At 41.4% G+C, this 14485-nt stretch overlaps 1 long non-coding RNA gene across 4 annotated transcripts in view; it reads left to right on the top strand.

Annotated features, from left to right (window-relative positions):
- Nucleotides 1-13873, top strand: part of LOC143983877 (uncharacterized) — a 66669-nt gene extending 52796 nt beyond the window's left edge. For all 4 annotated transcript variants that reach the window (XR_013274688.1, XR_013274689.1, XR_013274687.1 and 1 more), the window contains 2 exons: nt 12061-12174; nt 13758-13873. This is a non-coding gene — a long non-coding RNA (uncharacterized LOC143983877). The remainder of the gene's footprint in view (nt 1-12060; nt 12175-13757) is intronic.
- Nucleotides 13874-14485: the final 612 nt, after the last annotated feature.

Genomic DNA, 14485 nt, shown 5'->3' with positions numbered 1-14485 from the left:
CCACTGTTTAGTCACTTGTTTGATCAGCAGATTGGAGCATGTGGCACCGTGCGACCTAATCGCCGGGGCTTTCCCCAGCGGCTTGTAGAGTCCCGTCTTAGGCTGGGGGAGAGAGCCTGCTTGCGCAGTAATAATTTGCTCGCTATGAAGTGGAGGGATAATAAGAATGTTTTCGTTCTTACCTCCCTTCATGCAGACACGACGGTCCAAATTCCTACGGCGACTGGTATTGTGGAGAAACCCCTCTGTGTCCACAAATATAACCTTAACATGGGAGGGGTGGACCTCAATGACCAGTTGTTGGCGCCGTATCTAGTTGCCCGTAAGTCCAGACGCTGGTACAAAAAAGTGTCTGTTTATTTATTCCAATTGGCTATACTGAATGCTTATGTACTACACAAAGCTTCAGGACGGACTGGATCCTTCCTCAAATTCCAGGAGGATATCGTCAGAGCCCTTCTGTATCCAGGCGGTGCTCCACCTCACCTTCCCCTACCAGATGCAGTAAGCCGGCTGCATGAGAGGCATTATTCTTATGTCATCCCGAGTACCCCTACCCAACGAGCCCCCCAAAGAAAATGTCGTGTCTGCAGAAAGCGCGGATTTAGGCGTGACACCCGTTCTTATTGTCCCCGCTGTCCTGACCAGCCTGGTCTTTGTCAGGGTGAGTGTTTTGAACGCTACCATTCACTAGTTGAGTATTAGCGTAGGGTACAGCATTGCACAGGCTAGGCACACGTTCACAGGGTCTCCCAAGATGCCATCGCATTTTGAGAGACCCAAACCGCTGGAACCGTTACAACAGAAAAAGTGTTAAAAAAAATATAAAATAAAAAAAACAAAAATAGTTGTCGTTTTATTGTTCTCTCTCTCTCTATTCTCTCTCTATTGTTCTGCTCCTTTGTACTGTATTCTATTCTGCAATGTTTTATTGTTAACCATTTTTTGTTTTCAGGTACGCCATTCAGCTGTAGCGTGGATTTATTTATCTTGACAGCGTTTGCTCCCACGATATGTAAAGCCACGACTCCAGCGCTGTCGGAGGTGATTTCACCACCACAGTTAAAAAAGAGCATATATGCCGAAGCATGGGGGCATAAGGGGTGGAGGAGCGATTTTGCTCCTAATGCCGCGTACATACAGTCAAAATTCCGACGGAGGGCTTGCCCGTGGAAAAGTTTGAATGTATGTACGCGGCATAACTTTTTTGCGGGAGGATGCCCCCATGCTTCGGCATATATATATTTTAGGCACAGATTGTGTTAAATGTGTTATTTTTTGCGATTTTTTTTTTTTTTTTTTGTATTTGCTTTGCAGGTATGGTAAGTCCTACTGTTATACTGTAATGTTACTTTGTTTTATTGTTAACCATCATTTGCTTAGCAGGTACGCCATTCTGCTGCAGAGCGGATTTATTTATCTTGACAGCAACAGCGTTTGCTCCCATGATACATAAAGCCGCGATTCCAGCACTGTCGGAGGTGATTTCACCACCACAGTTAAAAAAGAGCATATATGCTGAAGCATGGGGGCATAAGGGGTGGAGGAGCGATCTGCTCCTACCTTTTGCGGGAGGATGCCCCCATGCTTCGGCATATATAAATGGTGCATGTATGCCCACCATTAGAAAGTGAGTGGATGAAGGGTGGTATCTAATGGTGGGCATACCCACCGATCAATATTTTTTTTTCGTTCAGCCCACAGGCTGCATGAAAAAAAAATTACAATATATGCCCAACCAGTTCCAGCAACATACTGGTATGTTGCGGGACTTTGAGTGCTTATACCAGAATGATGCCTGCAGGTTTAGGTATCATCTTGGTATCATTCTTTTCAGCCAGTGGTCGGCTTTTATGTAAAAGCAATCCTAGCGGCTAATTAGCCTCTAGACTACTTTTACAAGCAGTGGGAGGGAATGTCCCCCCCCCCCCCCGCACCATCTTCCATGGTTTTCTCAGGCTCTCCTGTCCCAACAGGGAACCTGAGAATGCAGCCGGTGGTTCCGCCAGCTGACCATAGAGCTGATCAGAGATCAGAATGGCTCCAATCATCTCTATGGCCTAAGACACCGGAAGCTACGAACATTTCATGACTTAGATTTTGCGGGATGTAAACAGCGCCATTGGGAAAGCATTTTATCACACCGATCTTGGTGTGGTCAGATGCTTTGAGGACAGAGGAGAGATCTAGGGTCTGATAGACCCTAATTTTTTTTAAAAAGAGTACCTGTCACTACCTATTGCAATCATAGGGGATATTTACATTCCCTGAGATAACAATAAAAATCATAAAAAAAAATATATAAATGAAAGGAACAGTTTAAAAAAAAGCAAAATAAATAATAAAAAAATAAATAAATAAAAAAAAACACCCCTGTCCCCCCCTGCTAAGGCGCAACGCGGAACGCAAGCGTTGGTCTGGTGGCATATGTAAACAGCAATTGCACCATGCATGTGAGGTATCACCACGAAGGTCAGATCGAGGGTACTAATTTTAGCAGTAGACCTCCTCCGTAAATCTAAAGTGGTCACCTGTAAAGGCATTTAAAGGCTTTTAAAAATGTACGTAGTTTGTCGCTGCTGCACGTTTCTGCGCAATTTTAAAGCATGTCATGTTTGGTATCCATGTACTCGGCCTAAGATCATATTTTTTATTTCATCAAACATTTGGGCAATATAGTGATATTTTTAGTGCATTAAAATAAAAAAAAGTGTGTTTTTTCCCCAAAAAATGCGTTTGAAAAATCGCTGCGCAAATACCGTGTGAAAAAAAAAAATGAAACACCCACCATTTTAATCGGTAGGGCTTTTGCTTTAAAAAAACACTTCATGTTTGGGGGTTCAAAGTAATTTTCTTGCAAAAAAAAATATTTTTTCATGTAAACAAAAAGTGTCAGAAAGGGCTTTTTCTTCAAGTGGTTAGAAGAGTGGGTGATGTGTGACATAAGCTTCTAAATGTTGTGCATAAAATGCCAGGACAGTTCAAAACCTCCCCAAATGACCCCATTTTAGAAAGTAGACACCCCAAGCTATTTGCTGAGAGGCAGGTCGAGTCCATGGAATATTTTATATTTTGACAAAAGTTGTGGAAAAAATACATTATTTTTTTTTTTTTTTTTTTTTTTTTGCACAAAGTTGTCATTAAATGATATATTGCTCAAACATGCCATGGTTATATGTAAAATTACACCCCAAAATACATTCTGTTGCTTCTCCTGAGTACGGGGATACCACAAGTGTGAGACCTTTTGGGAGCCTAGCCGCGTACGGTACCCCAAAATCCAAGCACCACCTTCAGGATTTCTAAGGGTGTAAATTTTAGATTTCATTCCTCACTGCCTATCACAGTTTCGGAGGCCATGGAATGCCCAGATAGCACAAAATCCCCCCAAGTGACCCCATTTTGGAAAGGAGACACCCCAAGCTATTTGCCGAGAGGTATGGTTAGTATTTTGCAGACCTTCATTTTTGTCACAAAGTTTTGAAAAAAAGAAAAAAAATATACATTATTTTTTTTTTCTTCATTTTGAAAAACAAATGAGAGCTGCAAAATACTCACCATGCCTCTCGGCAAATAGCTTGGGGTGTCTACTTTCCAAAATGGGGTCATTTTGGGGGGTTTTGTGCTATTTTGGCATTTTATGGCCTTCAAAACTGTGATAGGTAGTGAGGTGTAAAATCAAAAATTTACACCCTTAGAAATCCTGAAGGCGGTTCTTGGTTTTCGGGGCCCCGTACGCGACTAGGCTCCCAAAAAGTCCCACACATGTGGTATCCCCGTACTCAGGAGAAGCAGCAGAATTTATTTTGGGGTGTCATTTCACATATGTCCCTGGCATGCATGAGCAATATATCATTTAGTGACAACTTTGTGAAAAAAAAATAAAAAAAAATAAAAGTTTGTAATTTTCCCGCAACTTGTGGCAAAATATAAAATATTCCATGGACTCAACATGCCTCTCAGCAAATAGCTTGGGGTGTCTACTTTCTAAAATGGGGTCATTTGTGGGGGTTTTGTGCCATCTTGGCATTTTATGGCCTTCAAAACTGTAATAGGTAGTGAGGCGTGAAATCAAAAATGTACGCCCTTAGAAAGCCTGAAGGCGGTTCTTGGCTTTTGGGGCCCCGTACGCGACTAGGCTCCCAAAAAGTCCCACATATGTGGTATCCCCGTACTCAGGAGAAGCAGCAGAATTTATTTTGGGGTGTCATTTCACATATGCCCATGGCATGCGTGAGCAATATATCATTTAGTGACAACTTTGTGAAAAAATAAAATAAAAAAAGTTTGTAATTTTCCCGCAACTTGCGGCAAAATATAAAATATTCCATGGACTCAACATGCCTCTCACCAAATAGCTTGGGGTGTCTACTTTCTAAAATGGGGTCATTTGTGGGGGTTTTGTGCCATCTTGGCATTTTATGGCCTTCAAAACTGTAATAGGTAGTGAGGCGTGAAATTAAAAATTTACGCTCTTAGAAAGCCTGAAGGCGGTGCTTGGTTTTCGGGGCCCCGTACGCGGCAAGGCTCCCAAAAAATCCCACACATGTGGTATCCCCGTACTCAGGAGAAGCAGCAGAATTTATTTTGGGGTGTCATTTCACATATGCCCATGGCATGTGTGAGCAATATATCATTTAGTGACAACTTTGTGAAAAATTTATAAAGTTTGTCATTTTCCCGCAACTTGTGGCAAAATATAAATTATTCCATGGACTCAACATGCCTCTCAACAAATAGCTTGGGGTGTCTACTTTCTAAAATGGGGTCATTTGTGGGGGTTTTGTGCCATCTTGGCATTTTATGGCCTTCAAAACTGTGATAGGTAGTGAGGAGTAAAATGACATATGTATGCCCTTAGAAATCCTGAAGGCGGTGCTTGGCTTTCGGGGCCCCGTACGCGGCTAGGCTTCCAAAAAGTCGACCACATGTGGTATCCCCGTACTCAGGAGAAGCAGCAGAATGTATTTTGGGGTAAAATTCCACATATAACCATGGCATGTGTGAGCAATATATCATTTAGTGACAACTTTGTGTAAAAAAAAAAAACAATTTTTTTTTTGTCATTATTCAATCGCTTGCGGCAAAAAAATAAAATATTCAATGGGCTCAACATGCCTCTTATCAATTTCCTTAGGGTGTCTACTTTCCAAAATGGGGTCATTTGGGGGGGTTTTGTACTGCCCTGCCATTTTAGCACCTCAAGAAATGAGATAGGCAGTCATAAACTAAAAGCTGCGTAAATTCCAGAAAATGTACCTTAGTTTGTAGATGTGACAACTTTTGCGCAAACCAATAAATATACAATTATTGACTTTTTTTTTACCAAAGACATGTGGCTGAATACATTTTGGCCTAAATGTATGACTAAAATTGAGTTTATTGGATTTTTCTAATAACAAAAAGTAGAAAATATCATTTTTTTTTCAAAATTTGCGGTTTTTTTACGTTTATATCGCAAAAAATAAAAATCGCAGAGTCAGTCAAATACCTTTAAAAGAAATCTCTATTTGTGGGAAGAAAAGGACGCAAATTTCGTTTGGGTACAACATTGCATGACCGCGCAATTACCAGTTAAAGCAGCGCAGTGCCAAAGTGTAAAAAGACCTCTGGTCATTTACCAGCAAAATGGTCCGGTCTGAAAGTGGTTAAAAAAAAATAAAAAATTCCTTCATCAGTTTAGGCCTGTTTGTATTCTACATATTTTTGCTAAAAAAAAAATCATAATACACGTATATTGATTCGTTTACGCGACAGTTATTGCGTTTACAAACTACAAGAGAGATTTTGGGCCTTTTTTTTTTTTTTCTTTACTAATGGTGGCGATCACTGATTTTTAGCTGGGCTGCGACATTGCAGTGGACAAATTGAACACCGAGTGACACTTTTTGACCGGTGACACCAATACACAGTGATCAGTGCTAAAAACAAAATATGCACTGTCACAGTATAAATGACACTGTCAGGGAAGGGATTATCAGGGGCAATCAAAGGGTTACATGTGTTCCCTGGGAGTGCTATCTGTGTGGGGGATGCTGACACTAGACAGATCTGTGTTCTTGATTACTAGGAATCACAGATCTGTGTCTGACAGAACAACGGCCTGCCTTGTTTATAGACCACCATTCTGTCATTCCCAAGAACAATTACGGGTGGCCGACAGCCCCACTGACTGGCTCCTGCTGGGTCCAATCACAGCGGGAGCACGTCGCCGGTGGCGTGTGCCTCAAACCAGGGAGCGCAGACAATACAGGTAAGTTGTTTCTCGCAGGCAAGCTGCCCTGCCACAGTGGGCGATCTGGAACTGGTTAATGCAGGTGAAGTGTGTCATGGACTGTCATTATTTGTATTATCCAATCACTTATGTGTTCACTATTCATATATACTTTTTTTGGTTTTCACATCATTGAACATTTGATATATTACCATTTGTGTTTCAAATGACAAACTAAAACGTTAGCCAGGCTGATCATCTATTCTAACACAAACAAAAGCGAAATTTAAATATAAATAGATGTCAACTCCAATATAGAAGCTGGTAATCTATAAAGTGTCCAATGATGTTAATATTGTGAACACAAAAAATTCAATAAGTGGCTGGGTAATAAAAATAATGGCAGTCCATGACACAGCCATACTGGAGATATATACCTTCTTCGCCAAGAAGGTGCTCCTTACGTCAACTCATGATGTGTATAAAAGACACCTGTCCACAGAATCTTTCTTCTATTCAAACCCACCATCATAGGCAAGACCAAAGAGCTGTTAACGGACATCAGGGAGAAGATTGTAGACCTGCACAAGGCTGGAATGGGTTACGAGACCATCAGCAACAAGCTTGGTGAGGAGACAACTGTTAGAGCGATTTTTCGCAAATGGGAGAAATACAAAATAACAATCGCCTTTGGTCTGGAGCTTCATGCAAGATTTCGCCTCATGGGGTAAGGATGATCATGCGAAAAGTGAGGGATCAGCCCAGAACTACACGGGAGGAGCTTGTGAATGATCTCAAGGCAGTTAGGACCACAATCACCAAACAAACCATTTGTAACACAATATGCTAACATGGATTGAAATCCTGCAGCGTCTGCAAGGTCCCCTTCCTCCAGAAGGCCCGTCTGAAGTTTGCCAATGAGTATCTAAATGATTCAGAGAAGGATTGGGAGAAAATTCTGTGGTCAGATGAGACCAAAATTGAGCTCTTTGGCATTAACTAGACTTGCTGTGTTTTGGAGGAAGAAAAATGCTGACCGACTCTAAGAACACCGTCTCAATAGCCAAGCACAGAGGTGGAAACATGCTTTGGGGCTGTTTCTCTGATAAAGGTATAGGCTGACTTTGCCGCATGGAGGGCGGCCAATGGATGGGGTCATGTATTGTAAAATCTTGGATGAGCACCATCTTCCCTCAGCCAGAACACTGAAGATCGGTCTTCCAGCATGACAGTGGCCCAAAACATATCACCAAGGCAACATAGGAGTTGCTAAAGAAGTAGTACTTTAAGGTCATGGAGTTGCCTAGCCAGTCTCTAACACTTTAGCAAAAGCAAAGACACACGGGCCCTGTGGCAAGCTATTCAGACCATCACTAACTACAAGCCCCTGCCACAGGCCAATGATAATGATACTTCTCTCCTGGATGCACTCAACCATTTTTATGCATGGCTTGAAATGCAGAACCAAAAATCACTCTACTACTACTAAATCCCGAAATGACTGGGTGCTCTGCTTTTCTTCAGCCGACGTAAAGGAAGATACTGTTCAGGATCAACCAACAGAAGGCTACTGGACCTTATGACATACCTGGATGTGTGCTGAGACTGTGCTGTACAGCTGACAGATGTCCTTACAGATATCTTTAACATTTTGCTGAGCCAGGTGGTTGTCCCTATATGTCTTTAAATCCACCATCATAATTCCAGTGCCAAAGACCCCTGTGCCCTGTTAGTGCTATGGGACAATAGTCATTCAAACTCCAATAATGGTGAAGTGCTTTGAGAGGTTAGTCATGTATCACATTAAGTCCAGTCTTTCAAACACGCTGGACCCATATCAGTTTGCATACCGTTCAAACCATTCCACGGACGATGCAGTATCTGCTCTTCACTTGGCCCTTACCCATTTAGAGCAGAAAGACTCTTATGTTAGAATGCTGTTCATTGACTTTAGCTCAGCCTTTAATACAATAATTCCTCAGAAACGTATCACTAAATTGAACTCGCTGGGCCTCAACCTGTCCCTCTGTAATTGGATCCTGGACTTTTTAACCGGAAGACCTCAGTCAGTTCGTGTTGGCTGCAGCACGTCAAGTACTACCACACTGAGCATGGGTGCCCCACAGGGATGTGTGCTCAGTCCACTGCTCTTCACACTGCTGACTCACGACTGTACTGCCAAGTTCAGCTCCAACCATATCATAAAGTTTGCAGATGACACAACTGTGGTAGGTCTCAGCAACAATGATGAAACTCTACAAAGCGGAAGTGGAACAACTGGTTAAATGGTGTAGTACAAACAACCTGTTCCTAAATGTAAACAAAAGAAAGGAGATTGTGATGGATTTCAGGAGAAATTCTGTTGATCACTCCCCACTGACCATCCACAGCTTGACTGTGGAGAGAGTAAGCAGTATTCAATTCCTGGGAGTGCACATATCAGAGGATCTTACCTCAACTAACCTCACATCACTAAGAAGGCACAACAGCACCCATATATTCTCCACCACCTTAAAGCCAGTCTCCCTCCACCCATCCTTACTACATTCTATAGGGGAACCATTGAAAGCGTGCTGACCAGCTGCATCATTGTCTGGTATGGGAACTGCAGTTCTGCTGACTGCAAAACCCTGCAGCGGCTAGTGAAGACTGCAGAAAAGATTGGTGTGTCTCGCCCCTTCATCCTGGACATTTTCCATACATGATGCTCCAGCAAAGCTACCAGTATCGTGAGGGATCCTACCCATCCCCCCCCCCCCCCCCCACAGTCTTTCAGCTCTTGCCATCAGGTAGAAGGTACCGGAGTATCAAAACTAGGACTGTCAGACTGTCCTAGTGTTTTTTTTTTGTTTTTGTTTTTTGTCCCCCCCCCCAAAGCTGTGAGAGTCCTCAACTCCAATCCTCTTTGAAACCTCTTCTACAACCTATAAATTGTGACCAGGAAGGTCTCGCATCCCCTCCTTTTTAATCTTGAATATGCACTAGAGACTTTTATAAACACTTGCTGCTACAAAGACTTTTAGAAACATATAGTATGTGTACAGTTACATATACTATATAATGTATATACTATATATACAGTTCCCAGATGTGTATAAGTTTTCTTTTATTGGTGTTTTTATTCTCTGTATATTTATAATTATGTTTAATTTGTATGTAGTAGCATGGCGCTGTGAGATACATTTCATTCTACTGTATGTTCTTACGTGCAGTGACAAAGTTTTACTTGACTCTGGCCCTTAATCCTATAGAAAATGTATGGTGAAAGCTGAAACTTCTAGTTGCCAAGTGACAACCAAGAAACCTTACGGATTTCGAGAAGATCTGTAAAGAAAAGTGTACCAAAATGCCTCCTGAGATGTGTGCAGCCCTGGTAACCGCCTACAAGAAACGCCTTAGCTCTGCTTGCCAACAAGGGTTTCTCCAAGTTCTAAGTCATGTTTTGCTTGGGGATTAACCGCTTCCCAACCGCCTCACGCCGATATACGGCAGCAAAAGGTCACGTGATTCCTGTGATTGGAGCAGAGATCAGTGATCTGTAAAACATAGCCACTTCCCCCACAGTTAGCAACACACCCCTAGGACACACTTAACCCCTACACTGCCACCTGGTGGTTAACCCCTTCACTGCCAGTGTCATTTACACAGGAATCCGTGCATTTGTATACCACCAATGGTCCCAAAAATGTCCGATGTGTCCGCCACAATGTCGCAGTCATGATTAAAATTGCTGATCACCGCCATTTAAAAAAAAAAAAAATATTAACAAAAATGCCATAAAACTATCCCCTATTTTGTAAACGCTCTAACTTTTGCGTAAACCAATCAATCGTGTATTGCGTATTTTTTTTTTTTTTTTTTTTTTTTGTTTTACCAAAAATATGTAGAAGAATACGTATCGGCCTAAACTGCGGAAAAATGTTTTTTGTTTTCTTATATATATATTTTTGGGGGGTATTTATTATAGCAAAAAGTTTTGTTTTGTTTTTTTCAAAATTGACGCTTTTTTTGTTTATAGCGCAAAAAATAAAAAATGCAGGGTAGATCAAATACCACCAAAAGAAAGCTCTATTTGTGAGGAAAGAAAGGACATAAATTTTGTTTGGTTACAACGTCGCACGACCACGCAATTGTCAGTTAAAGCGACGCAGTGCCGAATCCCAAAAGTGCTTTGGTCAGGAAGGGGCTAAGTTCTATCGGGGCTGAAGTGGTTAAATACTTATTTACTCCCTGAACTGCAAATCAACTTATATCATTTGTATCATGGATTTTTGATTGATCTCTATCATTTAAAATCTAAAGAAATGAAGGATCTAGAAATGTTATAGGTATAAATGTGCAAATTTACAAAATCTGCAAGGGATCAAACAATTTTCCCCACTGTATGTGTAGCCAAATATTTTGGTGATTTGGGAAAGGGCTTATTTTGGCCTGTTTATCTGCTTGAAACAAGAGTGGGGTATAGTCAGAAGCTGGATCTGCTGTATGTGATTAGGTGAGTGTTAGAAGTTTTAGAGTTAATATTTTAAGTGATAAAAGTTTCTGAAAATATATGTAAGTTATATGTACAGTAATAAGTTATGGTTTATGAAGGTCACAGAACAGAGTATAGGGAGGAGTGGTTTTGCGGAGTAGATATTTCTATTTTTGAGTTACTATGTCAGGACAATGGGTGGAGTTATGCTACTTATCTATAGACTGAACCATATTAGGTATATATGCAAATATGGGTGTTATTAGGATATTCTGACATAACATCATGAAACAGTATGAGAATGGAGTAGGATTATGAGAGTAGGGAAGATCGGTGGGAAGAGAAGGAACTCTATACTTTGAAAATGTAACACCAGAAGTACCTACCACCTTAAAAGCCTAAACCGTGCCATATGTTACCAGATGTCAATCTTGTCTTTGCTTCTCTTTCTGAACAATAAACCAACTATTAAACGAATGAAGGATTCTTCAATTCCTACTCCTGAAAGTACGATCGAAATGCCTTGGATGAAGACATACATATCTCCACTACACACCCTTTAGGAGAAGGGATACTGATTCACATATTACACAAAGACTTTGCTATTCATTAAGAAACGCCCCTGTGAGTATAGTAGAATACTAGAGTAATGTATTTTACTAAGAGTAGAACTTTCTACTCTCTCTACTCCATTTTTTTCAAGTGGGGTATAGTCAGAAGCTGGATCTGCTGTATGTGATTAGGTGAGTGCAACCACAAAACATCTGGGTAAAAATCCATTCACTGATTAGGCAAGTCATATTTGACTTAAATGCAGTATGAGTGTTTTATTCCTAGATCTGTGTGAATGAATGACGCAGTCATGTGTTGGAACCCCCGCACGGCCGCTCTGATTTCAAAAAGTGACAGCTAGTACAGGGGACTTCTCTGTACTGCTGTCACAGGGAATGTGTGGATCGGGCACCGGCTATAGCATTGGGAACATGTTGCACCCTAAAAACAAGTGGAATATGTAATGGCCCAAAGGTGGACTTATACTTTAAACTCAATTTGACTGTCTTTGAACAATTTTACCTCTGTACCACTACAGGGTTTGCAGAATTGAGTACATTGGAGCTCCCATCCATACATACATCTTTTTCTGCTGCTTGATAAATTTGATTATTTCTAACATGCTTTACCAATCTTCATGCAAGACCTTGTATTGTCCACCATAGCTTTCACTATTCATGTGTACCAGATCTGTTTCAATTGAAGTTTCTATGTTCTCACCTTGTATATGAGCAGTGTAATTTGTTTTACTGTAAACAGAAAAGATTAAAATAACATGTTAAAGCTATATTGATGCATGCTTATGTCTTTATTGTTGCAGGTATTATTGGATTATACCCATTGCGTCTTACCAGCTCCAGGGACAGATCGCTGACCCAGTCATTTTAAGGCATCATCTAGATTTATACAAACGCTTAAGCAGAGAAGTTTGCAGGTATACCCTCTTCATAGCAACATAGTTGGTCAGGTTGAAAAAAGACAAAAGTCCATCTAGTTCAACCATAAAAAAATAAACTAAGAAATATCATGCGCTCCCATATACCCAATCCTATACTCAGTTGATCAAGAGGAAGGCGAAAAACCCACAGAAAAGCAGGTTTCCAATTTGCTACAACAGGGGAAACATTCCTTCCTGATCCCAGAGAGGCAATCAGATTTTCCCTGGATTAACTTTACCTATAAATGTTAGTACCTAGTCATATTATGTACATTTAGAAAGAATCCAGGCCTTTCTTAAAGCAATCTACTGAGCTGGCCAGAACCATCTCTGGAGGGAGTCATTTTCACAGCTCTTACTGTGAAGAAACCTTTCCGTATTTGGAAATGAACAATTTTTTCCTCTACACGTAAAGAGTGCCCCCTTGTCCTCAGTGTTGACCTTAAAGTGAATAACTCAACACCAAGTTCACTATATGGACCCCTTATATATTTATACATGTTGATCATATCCCCCTTAATCTCCTCTTCTCAAGAGTGAACAAATTAAGTTCCTCTAATCTTTCCTCATAGCTGAGCTCCTCAATGCCTCTTGATTGCCCTTCTCTGCACTTACTGCAGTTCCCTGATTATCCTTTTTGAGAACTGGTGCCCAAACCTGAACTGCATATTCCAGGTGAGGTCTTACTAATGATTTGTACAGGGGCAAAATTCTCTCTCTCTGTCTCTCTCTGTCTCTCTGTCTCTCTCTCTCTCTCTCTCTCTCTCTCTCTCTCTCTCTTTCTCTCTCTCTCTCTTTCTCTCTCTTTTTCTCTCTCTTTTTCTCTCTCTCTTTTTCTCTCTCTCTTTTTCTCTCTCTCTTTCTCTCTCTCTCTCTTTTTCTCTCTCTCTCTCTCTCCCCGATTCTCTCTTTTTCTCTCTCTCTCTCTCCCCGATTCTCTCTCTCTCTCCCCCTCTCTCTCTCTCTCTCTCTCTGTCTGCTACTCTCTCTCTCTCTCTCTCTCTGTCTGCTACTCTCTCACTCTCTCTCTCTCTCTCTCTGTCTGCTACACTCTCTCTCTCTCTCTCTCTCTCTGTCTGCTACTCTCTCTCTCTGTCCGCTACTCTCTCTCTCTGTCCGCTACTCTCTCTCTCTGTCCGCTACTCTCTCTCTCTGTCCGCTTCTCTCTCTCTCTGTCCGCTTCTCTCTCTCTCTGTCCGCTTCTCTCTCTCTCTGTCCGCTTCTCTCTCTCTCTGTCCGCTTCTCTCTCTCTCTGTCCGCTTCTCTCTCTCTCTGTCCGCTTCTCTCTCTCTCTCTGTCCGCTACTCTCTCTCTCTCTCTCTCTCCGCTACTCTCTCTCTCTCTGTCCGCTACTCTGAATTCTGTCTTTTAGCCAGCTTGCTATCCATTTACAAACTGATATTTCTAAGCCTGTAGACTCTTCCTTTTTTTTCTTCTTTTTTTTTCCTTTTTCCTCCTTTTCCTTCAGTAAGATAGTGAGCATAGTAACCATTTGCTGCTAGACTTTGTATTGGTATTTGATTTTAAACCGGCAAAAAAAAAAGTATTGTGGAATTTAAAATTTTTGTTTTCTCTCCTAGATGGAACCTACTGCAGACCAGAGATGACACTACCTTGATTTGTTCTCTGAATGTGTTGCTATGCCAGCAATAAAATTGTATATAGCACAGCTATTTAATAAATATTTTTCAATTTCTTTTTTTGTGTGTGGATCCTTCAAACAATAATATGGGCCCTTTAATACCCAATGGGAAGCTAAAGTTAAAGGGGGTTTTAAAGGCTCGTTTGTGTGTTTTTTTTTTTTTTTTTTTTATAGTAATGTATACTTGATCTGTGCAATGGTCTTGATCTTCCCTTCCTGGGGTCCCTGGTCCTCTGGGGTTCCCTGCCAGCACAGTTGGCTCCTCCTCCTCTTTGTGTGCCACCATACGAAGCCGCTTCCTATGGGGAAGCACATGCAGGCTTGCTCCTAGACTATGTGAATACATAGACAGTGTGCCTTGGCCCCGGTTCCCCTGTTCTCTGCTTGCAGGATTCGATTGACAGCAGCAGGAGCCAGTGGCTTCTGCTGCTGCCTCAATCCTGTGAGACAGGAGAGAGCCACTGCAGACAGGCACACCATTAAGTGACTCTAGGATTTCGGGGGTGAAGGGGCGATACAAATACTGGAAAAACTTTACCATAATGCATGAAGGTAAAAAAGGTTTTCCCTTTTTAGAACCACTTTAAGTTCTTGGTGTGAGATTAAGATTTTGATTTATGTCTTCACCAGATTTTAGCAGCCATTGTGTTGAGGGCCATGAGCTCT

The sequence above is a fragment of the Lithobates pipiens genome, unplaced genomic scaffold (assembly GCF_037356315.1).
Source record: "Lithobates pipiens isolate NorthernLeopardFrog02 unplaced genomic scaffold, aLitPip1_a1.2 Scaffold_16, whole genome shotgun sequence".
Classification (NCBI taxonomy): domain Eukaryota; kingdom Metazoa; phylum Chordata; class Amphibia; order Anura; family Ranidae; genus Lithobates; species Lithobates pipiens.
This window is presented reverse-complemented; position numbering and strand designations above follow the sequence as displayed.